Source organism: Panthera uncia, chromosome C2 (assembly GCF_023721935.1).
Source record: "Panthera uncia isolate 11264 chromosome C2, Puncia_PCG_1.0, whole genome shotgun sequence".
Lineage (NCBI taxonomy): Eukaryota > Metazoa > Chordata > Mammalia > Carnivora > Felidae > Panthera > Panthera uncia.
Window position 1 is genome coordinate 88,505,116 of NC_064810.1, and position 10,365 is coordinate 88,515,480.

Here is a 10,365-nt window from a genome sequence, read left to right on the forward strand (position 1 = left end):
ACCACCTTCTTTGACTTGCCTATTTTGGCCATCAGCTGCCTTAAACATTCACACCACAATTGAATAACTTATTCTACAATGCAGCATTTTTTTCCCGTCACCTTTTCCACATTTTAACGAATTATGTGCCTACTTAACCTGAACTCTGCTGACTGTGTAAGATGTTTATGCACTCTTCTGAGATAGAAGGTGCTATTCTTCTGAGAAGTACAGTGCTCTCTCCTTGTAACCTATGGATTTGAAGATGAGTCCTGCCTGGCCACAACATAGGAATCAGTGAAGTGTTTAAAAACTGTCACAAGACAGGGAGAGTCCAGCAGGGCAGTCAGTAGGAGAGCATGTTCAGAGGGAATGTCTGTCCCAACAGAATTACACCAAAGTATATTTTCAGGATTACTTTCTTGTTTATGCCATCTACTAGAATAAATTATTTTTCTGCTTTCTGTGGAAAAAAAAGAAATTGGGAGGGGATTAAGTTTTAAGATGGAAATAAAATTTATCTTGAATCCTCTACAACTTGAAACTAGTATAATTCATTAAAACCTATATTACTAATACTGAAATACATTTAAATTTTTCTGTGACCATAGGTGATGAACCTTTTGGCAGAGGTGTCATTATACTATGATTATTTAACAACTGAAGAATGCAATGCCACTAGAATTAGATTTTTCTCTCTCTCTTTTTATGTTATTAAGTATATATTGAGTATTTAATTTTATCTTCACTGGATTACCATTGATTTCTAATATTTTATATTTGAGGATTTTTAAAGTTCAATATTTTTACCTACATATGAAGTGCATTTAGTTATGTAAATCATTTAAAAAATTATGATCAGGTTAGGAAGAAAAGCTCATTAATTCTTCAAAAACTTACATATCTTATTCCCTAAATCCAGAAAGACCAAACAATAACCAAACACACACACACACACACACACACACACATACACACACCAAGAAAACCTGAATCTTTATAGGAAAGCAGTCTTTAGAAGTAAATATACTATGGTTTTATAGTTTTGAGTAAGTGAATAAAATAATTTTTTGACTAAAAAAAGAAAGAGAAAAAAGATAGATAGATCTCGGGAGAACAGTTCTTAAGACTTGCTGACTGCTCTGCTATGAATCAACTTGGAACAGGAGAGTGTTAGCAGTGTTTGAAATACATAAAGCACTCTCCACATGATATATGCTAATTGAGTTAAAGTCTCACCTCACATAATTAATTGGAGAATGATAAAGGTCATTAAATTTCAGGATTGCTGTGTATAGATAACAGACAGAACCATAGAGAGATGGAGCAACAAGAAAATGTGAAACAGGAATATGCCTGGAACAGGGAAAGTCGAACAAATTCTGTATAGAGGTTTTGCCACTAATTTTATAAGTCATCAAGGGGAGCCCAAGGCAAATATTACCCCTTCCCACTCTTAAAACCTCCTCTGCATATCTTGTGTCTTGATAGGCATCAACCATCCCATCTTTTCAGCAGAGAACAAATCAACCAACTTTTTCTATGAATAAAGTAAATCTTAGGCAGTAAATCAGGAAGAGAAAATAGACATTCTTTCTGAAATACCAAACATCTGGATTAAATTTTTTTAAAAGAGCATTTTAAAGAAAGATGCAAATGGTTTAGAATAAAACAACCTAAAATTATTGAAATTTACTCACAGTTTTTTAGCTTATTTATATTTTTCCATTGTTTGGAGTAATGTGAATAGAAACATCTCTATAAGCAGTAAAGCATATGATTGACATTTTTTGTAAGTGCTAAAGACTTTTTTGAGTTCTTACTCTTGGTTATGAGAATTCAGGATTTATATGTGCATTTCATAAATCTCAGTAAGTCTAAAGGATTCTGGACAGAACTCAAATATACCTCTCCCCCCGCCCGCAAACAAAAAAAACCCCAAAAACCAAAAACCAAAAAACAAAAAAAAAACCACTCTGTCTCTCTAGGCACCTTTATATTTAGGCACTTCACATAAAAGGAAATCAGAGTAGAAGATTAAAAACTCCAATTCTGTGATCCAAAAATTAAAAAAATAAATACAAGGAAATAAAAAGCCCAATTACAGTTTCCTATTAAACCTTTGGAAGTATAGATATGAAAGCTACTTGAGAAAATTCTATAACAGCCTTCCAAAATACACTATTAAGACATATTCAGTCCTTTTTAATTGCGGATTTTCAAAATTATTGTTGTCAAAATAACCTGTCATGGTATATTGGAAGCTTCATTTTGGGAAGTAACATTGCTTTCTTGTTCAGCTCTGTGGCCTAGAGCCTAACCAATTCCTGAGTGAATAAATCCATCTCCATTGAAAACACAGGTTTATTTGTCAATAACAGAATGATCACAACAAAACCCACATGACAATTTAAATGCAATAATGAGTAAAGATGAACTAGAGATTTTTCATTCATTTAAATTACGAGAAACTGATGAATGTTGATGTCTCAGTTTGATATTTCTTAAAACTAATCCAGTAAGAATATAAGCATTGTTAGTTTTGACATCTTCAACATTTTGTTGTTATTTTAATTTAACAGAGGTTTGCTAATATATGCTAAGTTCTACTCTGAAAATATGATTGAGTACTCTGGTTTATATTTATAAAATAAAGGAAGTCCTTCATCATGTTGACATAACCAAAATTACTTTTAAAATGACTCTATTTTAAATCTAGTTACCAAATACCAATTTACATCTTTCCACTAAGGAGTCCCATTATTTGAGAAAGTTTTTAATCAAGATAAAGACTTCAGTGTATTAATATAGCATATAAAGGACAAAAAAGGACACGGACCTCTTTCAGGATATTTCTTATACGAAAAGTTATCAGGATTGCTACAGCTTCCTGTCATTTGGTCAGCTTTTTAGAGAACAGTGTTGATATTTAAACTCTTCTATGGATGCCAAGACTCACTGTTTAAATATTCAGCTGTAAAACTATTGCCTAAAGCTGACACAGATGCTATTTCTTTTCTTTTGAGTGTATTTGATTTATAAAATTAACTTGAGTTAAAAGTAAAGTGATTTTTTTTTGCCAGGATTCAATAATACAACCAGAAACTTCACCTCAAACTTATGTAATATTTTTTGCACTTATCAATTCTTCTTCAAATAAAATTTTTACATTTTTTGGTTCATGCTATTCATGTAGAAAAGCTTCTTTGAAAATGAACTGAAAAGAGGGAAATATTTTAATGTCATTTCTATTAGAGTGCAAAAAACTTGCTTATCAGTTTCCTGTCCTGATTCTTTACACATTCAGAAAGCCTCTGAGGAGAAGGGCATTTTCAGAAAAACTCTGGAAGAATGACATATGCAGAACTCTGAGATAACTACGTTTCCCTTAATATCAGTCTGCCAAGGAGTAAACTTAAATTAATACACTAACAGAAACAAATAAGTAATGTTGGCTAATGATTATGATATTAAATCAAGGCTTCTATAAAGATCACATTCACTCATATTAGAATATCATCCTGCAATATGTAAATTCACAGAATTTAATAAGTGGGCACTGAAATTATTTCAGCCACTGCCCCTATAAGTTCTGTTTCCTTTGATTCAGACATAAGTAATACTCAAACTTTTCTTCCTTGATTTTCTTTATTTCTTTCTGAACTTAGAATGGCATAGCCTTTTCATTCATTAGTTTATCTTTTCTAAGAACTCAGTGTCACTTTTGCTTTGGTGATCTGGCCGCCATTTTGGTTTCCCAGTTCTGGTACAGCTTTCATCACATACCCCTTATAACTTTGGGCAAGTTACTTGAACTCTCTATCCCTCAATTTCCTTTAGTATAAAATAGAGATAATTAAAGTACATACACATAAGATTTTTGTGAGGATTAAGAAGCCAAGAGCATAAATCACTTAGAATAATATTCAACACATAGTAAGCTCAAGCCACCATTATCCTTAGCACAGGCTCTCAATGTTATTTTCCTCACAAAGCCTACAAAATTTCACACTGCCCTCTCTTTTTGAATATTTACTGCATGTTTATGAAGTAGCATATAATCTATTACTTAATTATGAATTAATTTTCCATATTTGAATCTTGTTACATCAAGGCAATTGCAAATCTTTGAAAATAGTTCGTCTTCTTTTACTTGGTGTTTGCATTCTATAATGTTTGAGCATACAATATCCTTGATAACTTATAATAATATAATAATATTTATACTATAACTATTAATGATATTTATTATCATAAAAAAGATAGCTAGCATTTATTAAACTTTTACTACTGCCAGGCACTTTAGTACTTTACTTGCATTACCTTTTTAAAATTCTCACAACAAGGGTCGCCTGGGTGGCTCAGTTGGTTGAGCGTCCAACTTCGGCTCAGGTCATGATCTCGCGGTTCGTGGGTTTGAGCCCCGCATTGGGCTCTGTGCTGACAGCCCAGAGCCTGGAGCCTGCTTCGGATTCAGTGTCTCCCTCTCTCTCTGTCCCTCCCGTGCTCATGTTCTGTCTCTCTCTCAATAATAAGTAAACATTGAAACAAACAAAAAGAAAGTAAATAAAATTCTCACAACAATACTCTGAGGTGGATTCTGTTTTCATACCCATTTTACCAACAAGAGAGCTGAGGTTTGGAAAGGTGGAGTCATTTGCCCAGGGTCACATAATTACCAGTAAATGTGATAATTGCAGTACCTATATGGGTTGTCACGGCCATCAGCATAAGTCAAGTCACTTCTGATCCACTTTTATAGTCTTAATGGTCCAGGAATTTCCTGTTCTTGAATTGTTGTATAAAGTCCTCACTCTTATTTCTGTAATCCTCTCCGGTCAGTTCTACATAGCACTGCAAGTTCAATTTTTTATAGCTTTAAGTTAGTGATCAGTAATATTTTAAAGCCTTCTCCTTGTCAAATCTCTACAGGATTTTTTCTGTTCAATGAAGGAGTGTAAAGGGATTAGAGTCTGGCAACATCCTATCAGTGTTTACCTACATTGGCTCTTTAAAATTTGTAACTACTTTCCATATTTGTATAACAATTGCTTCATTAATATGGAACTCTTTCAGGTTTTATTTTACAGCTTCCTAACAACAATTTGTCACAGAACAAAATAGTCAATCTCATAGAATATTAGATTTGGATGTGATTTTAGAGACTATAGTCAGTCCAGTATCCTTAGTCAATGAAGAAACCAGAGCCTAAAGAAGGGTTTTTCCCATGTATCTTAGTTAGGGTAACAGCAAGCTACTGTAATAGAAGTCCAAAAGTAGGGGGACTATAAAAAAAAAAGTACTTTTTTCCTCTCTTTTCTCTGCAGTCTTTATGAGAAAGGCCTAGATCATCAGAGACCCTTTTCCACTTTGTCAGAAAGCCAGGTTTCTTTCAGCTTTGCTCCAGTTTTTCCTGCAGTATTTTCTTCTTGTCCATGACAGAAGATGAGACACTGCCTCAAATATATCTACAATGAGGAAGGGGAACAAGAGTATATTATAAAAGTATCTTCCATCTAAAGGCCCAGATCCCAAGGGGTACATGACACACTCACTCATATCCTATTCTTGAGCTTTATTACACAGTCACATCTAAGTTCAGGTGAGACTACGGAATGTATTCTAGGCGGACAGCTATGTACCTACAGACAATTTGAGCACTATGGAAACAGGGTAACTGAGCTTTGATGACTACCTGAAGTCCCAGAGGGCCACAGACAATAGAGATGGAAGATCTATACCACCAAAATAGTGATTTACACCACAGTATGTTGTATAAACCTGTGATGCTAATGTTTTACAGTGCATTGGTTCAGTATTATTCTTTTCCTGCTTATGTTATACATAGTTGCTACTTTGGCACTGTTTGTTTCCTACTAAAGTTTTTGAGAATAAAAGCACTGTTTCCATCAAAACTGTTCTATATCTTAAGGACAGCAGACTTTTTAGGGAATCATGCTGTGACTGATTTTCTTTACGTAATAAAGATACACATACAAAGAGCTATGCTTAATCTATACCCAGAGCTTTTTGGAGATGAGGAGAACAACAAAAGAGTTCAACAGTTTATATCAATCAGCAACATGCAAGTCTTTGAGTCATAGACTACAGGAAGAGTCATCCTTATATGTGTGGGTTGCATAAATAATTTCATTGGTGGGGTGCGTGGGTGGCTCAGTCAGTTAAGCGTCCAACTTCGGCTCAGGTCATGATCTCAGAATTCATGAGTTCAAGCCCCGCATCGGGCTCTGTGCTGACAGCTTGCTCAGAGCCTGTAGCCTGCTTCGGATTCTGTGTCTCTCCATCTCTCGACCTCTCCCCTGCTCATGCTCTGTGTCTCTCTGTCTCTCAATAATAAATAAACATTAATTTTTTTAAAAAAATTCTAAAATAAAAAAATAAAAAAATAATAATTTCATTGGACCCAATAATGAGATAAATTATTCACATTTGGATGGAGAATATTTTGAATCAAATTCAGGAGGCTGTCTGTCTTATCTCTATATCTATTTTTTTATAGCAGTGATTCTTTATAATGCCTTGATTTCATGATAAAACCTAGTCAGAATTAAACTTAAGGAGTTCAAAACCAAATAATTATTTGAATTGGGCTCCAATAACTAATTGGCTTAAAACTGACTGCACAACACTATACATGGTTACAGCAGGGCAGAGGATAAGATGTGGTTAGATCCATTTGGCCCACTCCTTCATATGTATTTGTTAGTTTATCAAGATATTTTTGTACATAACTCAGGTGGGAGTCTCCAGAATTTGTCATTTGACCCACAAACCCTACTTAAACTCTCTAAACTTTACTTATCCAAACTAACTGATTTGTTACAGTGTTCAGTACCCATGTGGAATGTAAATAAAACGGGAATGTAGACAAAATGTCTTTCAAGGTCAGGGAATTACATATAACTCTGGTGTATCATTAAAACAAACAATAGTAATGATATTGTCATATAATGACTCTATATTACCCATATTGTTAATAAATTCCTTAAGTTAGGAGAGTTGAGATTATGAATTCTAACTGAATATCTGTCCAATGAATTTCTGCTCTTACAGATGCATTCACATATGATGCATTTGTTCACCAGTGGATAATTGTTTATTGCCAGTTCTGGAATTTGAGTGATGTGAATTCTAATCCAAGCTTACTCACTTGTAAGATATGTGGGTTGCTTAGTTCAGTTACATTCTCTGATTTATGCTATAGAAGAAGAAAGTGATACTTAAAAGCTTTTAAGAGGTGGCAGAAATTGTTTTAAGAAGATAAAAAGGTCACTAACAGAACTACAGATATGTGGTATGCGTCCAACAAATGGTAGCCATTTCCGCTCCATCCCTGATCCCATATTTTCCTGGGCAAAGATTGAGTCTTACTTATTTCCATATCTCAACAACTTCTAGTGAAATGCCTTATACACTAGAAAGATATTAGTTGAATTAACCTGAACTGAAATAGAAGATGAAAGAAAATATCAGCATAATTCAAGAGAAAACATTTCTCTTGGTTTATATTACCTGAATATCTCAGGTGAAAAATCTACTTTATTTTCTTTTCTGGTCTGAAATATCAGGTAATGACCTAAATTCTCCAACTTAGTTTGTGTGCAAAGACTTCTTCTAAGATGAATATTTATGGTTTTTCTTAGGAACTAAAATGATTTGGCAGTTGTTCAATTCACTAGACGTGCTATTAAAACAGCATAACTGATTCAGCAATTTCATTCAGGTGCAGGTTTGCCTAATGTTGGAGACCTCCTGCAATAATGTGGAAAAATAAATAGGAAATTCAGAGGTTACACCAGTTACATAGTCATTAGGAATAGGCTCCATAGTGACTTGAAGTGATTTTCTTAATTGTAATTTCTCCCTTTTTCCTTATACTTGAGTTTTAAATTATAACTGACTACCTTCTTCAAGTTTTCATGACAGGCCTCGTGCAGACCTTTAAGTATACATAAAGAAGAAAACAGATGTTAAATCTCTTCCTCACCTAAAATACGAGTAAGGACAACACACAATTAGCACAAGAAAAAAGTCAGCTGTATTTATCAAAAACTGTTTTCCTCACACTTTTTTTTGGTAAATTTTTATTTTTATCTTGAAAAAAAAAAACATTTTAACCCATTAAAGCAATGTTCACCTTAGAATTTACATATTGTATTACCTGACAGTCTTTCAAAATGTAATACTATAAGTACATACTTCATCAATGTAGATGGTAAATATGCTCTCATTACTTATATTTCTAATGCTTAAGAATCCACTGTAATTGATTGTAAGAATTCCAGTATCTCTCTTCACTCACTCCTCCCATATCGATGCTCACACCACCCAAAGGTGAGGGTAGAGTCCCATTTCTAAAACCAGCCAGAAAGTCTTCTACTTGAGTCATTTCTCATGACCATATAAGACTACAGAAACACGGAACTGCTCTGGTCCCATAGTCTTTTTTATAATCTACAACAAACCTCTCTAGTGATCTGTATCAATGCTTCAACTCAAAGGTTCCCCACCCTGGGGATTGCCTTCCCAATTCTCTTAGATTATGATCTGTTTTTCACTGTTCCCCAAAGAAAACAATAAGAGGTAGGTTGAGCTCTAAAGAACTAAACCACTCCCAACAAATGGTTAGGGTAACACATTAGCCTGAATCACTAGTTTAGACTCTCCTCTCCCCGTGGATTGTTATTGTTTTATTGATTTATTTTTAATGTTTTATTTATTTTTGAGAGACACAGAGAGAAAGAGCATGAGTGGGGCAAGGGCAGAGAGACAGGGAGACACAGAATCTGAAGCAGGCTCCAGGCTTTGCGCTGTCAGCACAGAACCCGACACAGGGCTTGAACCCATGAACCATGAGATCATGACATGAGCTGAAGTTGGATGTTTAACCAACTGAGCCACCCAGATGCCCCTCCTTGTGGATTATTTTTAAGTGTACTGGTCAAGTAATGAGTTTCTACCTTGAAACTCAGGAATCAGGGATTGGGAAGTTTAGCTAAATTGATCCAATCCCTCTTTAAATTTGTATTCCAGAGTTTTCATTAAGTGATAGCATCTTTTGAATAAAAATAAATGTTATATATTTTATCCTGTTTTTAAATACATTGTTTCAAAAATTTTATGTATTCAAATAATTCAAATAATAAGTATTCTTAAGTCTTTGAATAGATATGAACTAAAATTTTAACATACTAAAGAATTGGATGATGTCAACACTGGTAGACAATTGAATTATAGACTATGTTTCTGTTATTGAACTATGGTAGCATCATGGGAGCTATAAATAGAAATATTGCCATTTTGAGGGTGCCTGGGTGACTCAGTCAGTTAACTGTGTCCAACTGTTGATCTTGGCTAAGGTCATGATCGTACAGTTTGTGAGTTCAAGCCCTATCTCTTGCTTGGGATTCTGTCTCTCCCTCTCTCTGCCCCTACCTCACTCTCTCCCTTTTTTCTTTCTCAAAATAAATAAATAAACTTTAAAAAAGGAAATATTGTCATTTCTTATCACAATTAGTGGAGAATATCCTCTCCTGTTCCTTTGAGAATGTGTTGGACTTAGTGACTCAACTCCAAGAAATCTAATATGGCAGAAGTGAACATGTATGACTTCTGAGACTAAGTCATAAAAATCACTATGGCTTCCTCCTTGACCTCCTCTCTTAGTTTGCTCTTCTGGGAAAATCTAAGAGCCATGTCATAAGGATATTCAATCAGGCATATGGAGACAGCCTCATAGTGAAGAACTGATGCCTCCTGCCAGCAGGAGGCAGCAAAGAAGTAAAACCTATTCAGCAGCAAAGAAGTAAAACCTATTCCAATAGCCACATGAGTGGGCCATTCTGGAAGTAGCTGATTCAGCCTCAGTTGGGTCTGCAGATGACTGTAGCTCAGATGACATCTTGACTAAAATTTCATAAGAGACCTGTAACTAAGAACCAACTAGCTAAACCACTCACAAATTTTTTAACCACATAAACTGTGAGATAACAAATGTTTATTGTTTTAAACCATGCTAACTGTGGTAAATCCCACTAAATTCATGGGAAACTTTTCATGCAGTAATAAATAACTAACATCATCTTCAGATGGTAATTCCTTGCACTGATTTCTACCATTCTTTAACTACTTATCCTAAATTTTGATAAATAAATCAGCTGATCAATTGCTGTTCCAAAGTTTTTTTTTTTTTCAGAATTATTTTCTATACTCTGCATGGTAGAAAATCTCTAACAGGTGATTTAGCTTGATTATACATATTGCAGCATATTGTTTGCTTGTCCCCAAACTTCCCTTCAGTGCTGATAAACTAGATAGAGCTCCACAATTTGTTATAGACTTTTGGCATCAGAATAAACTTTAAGG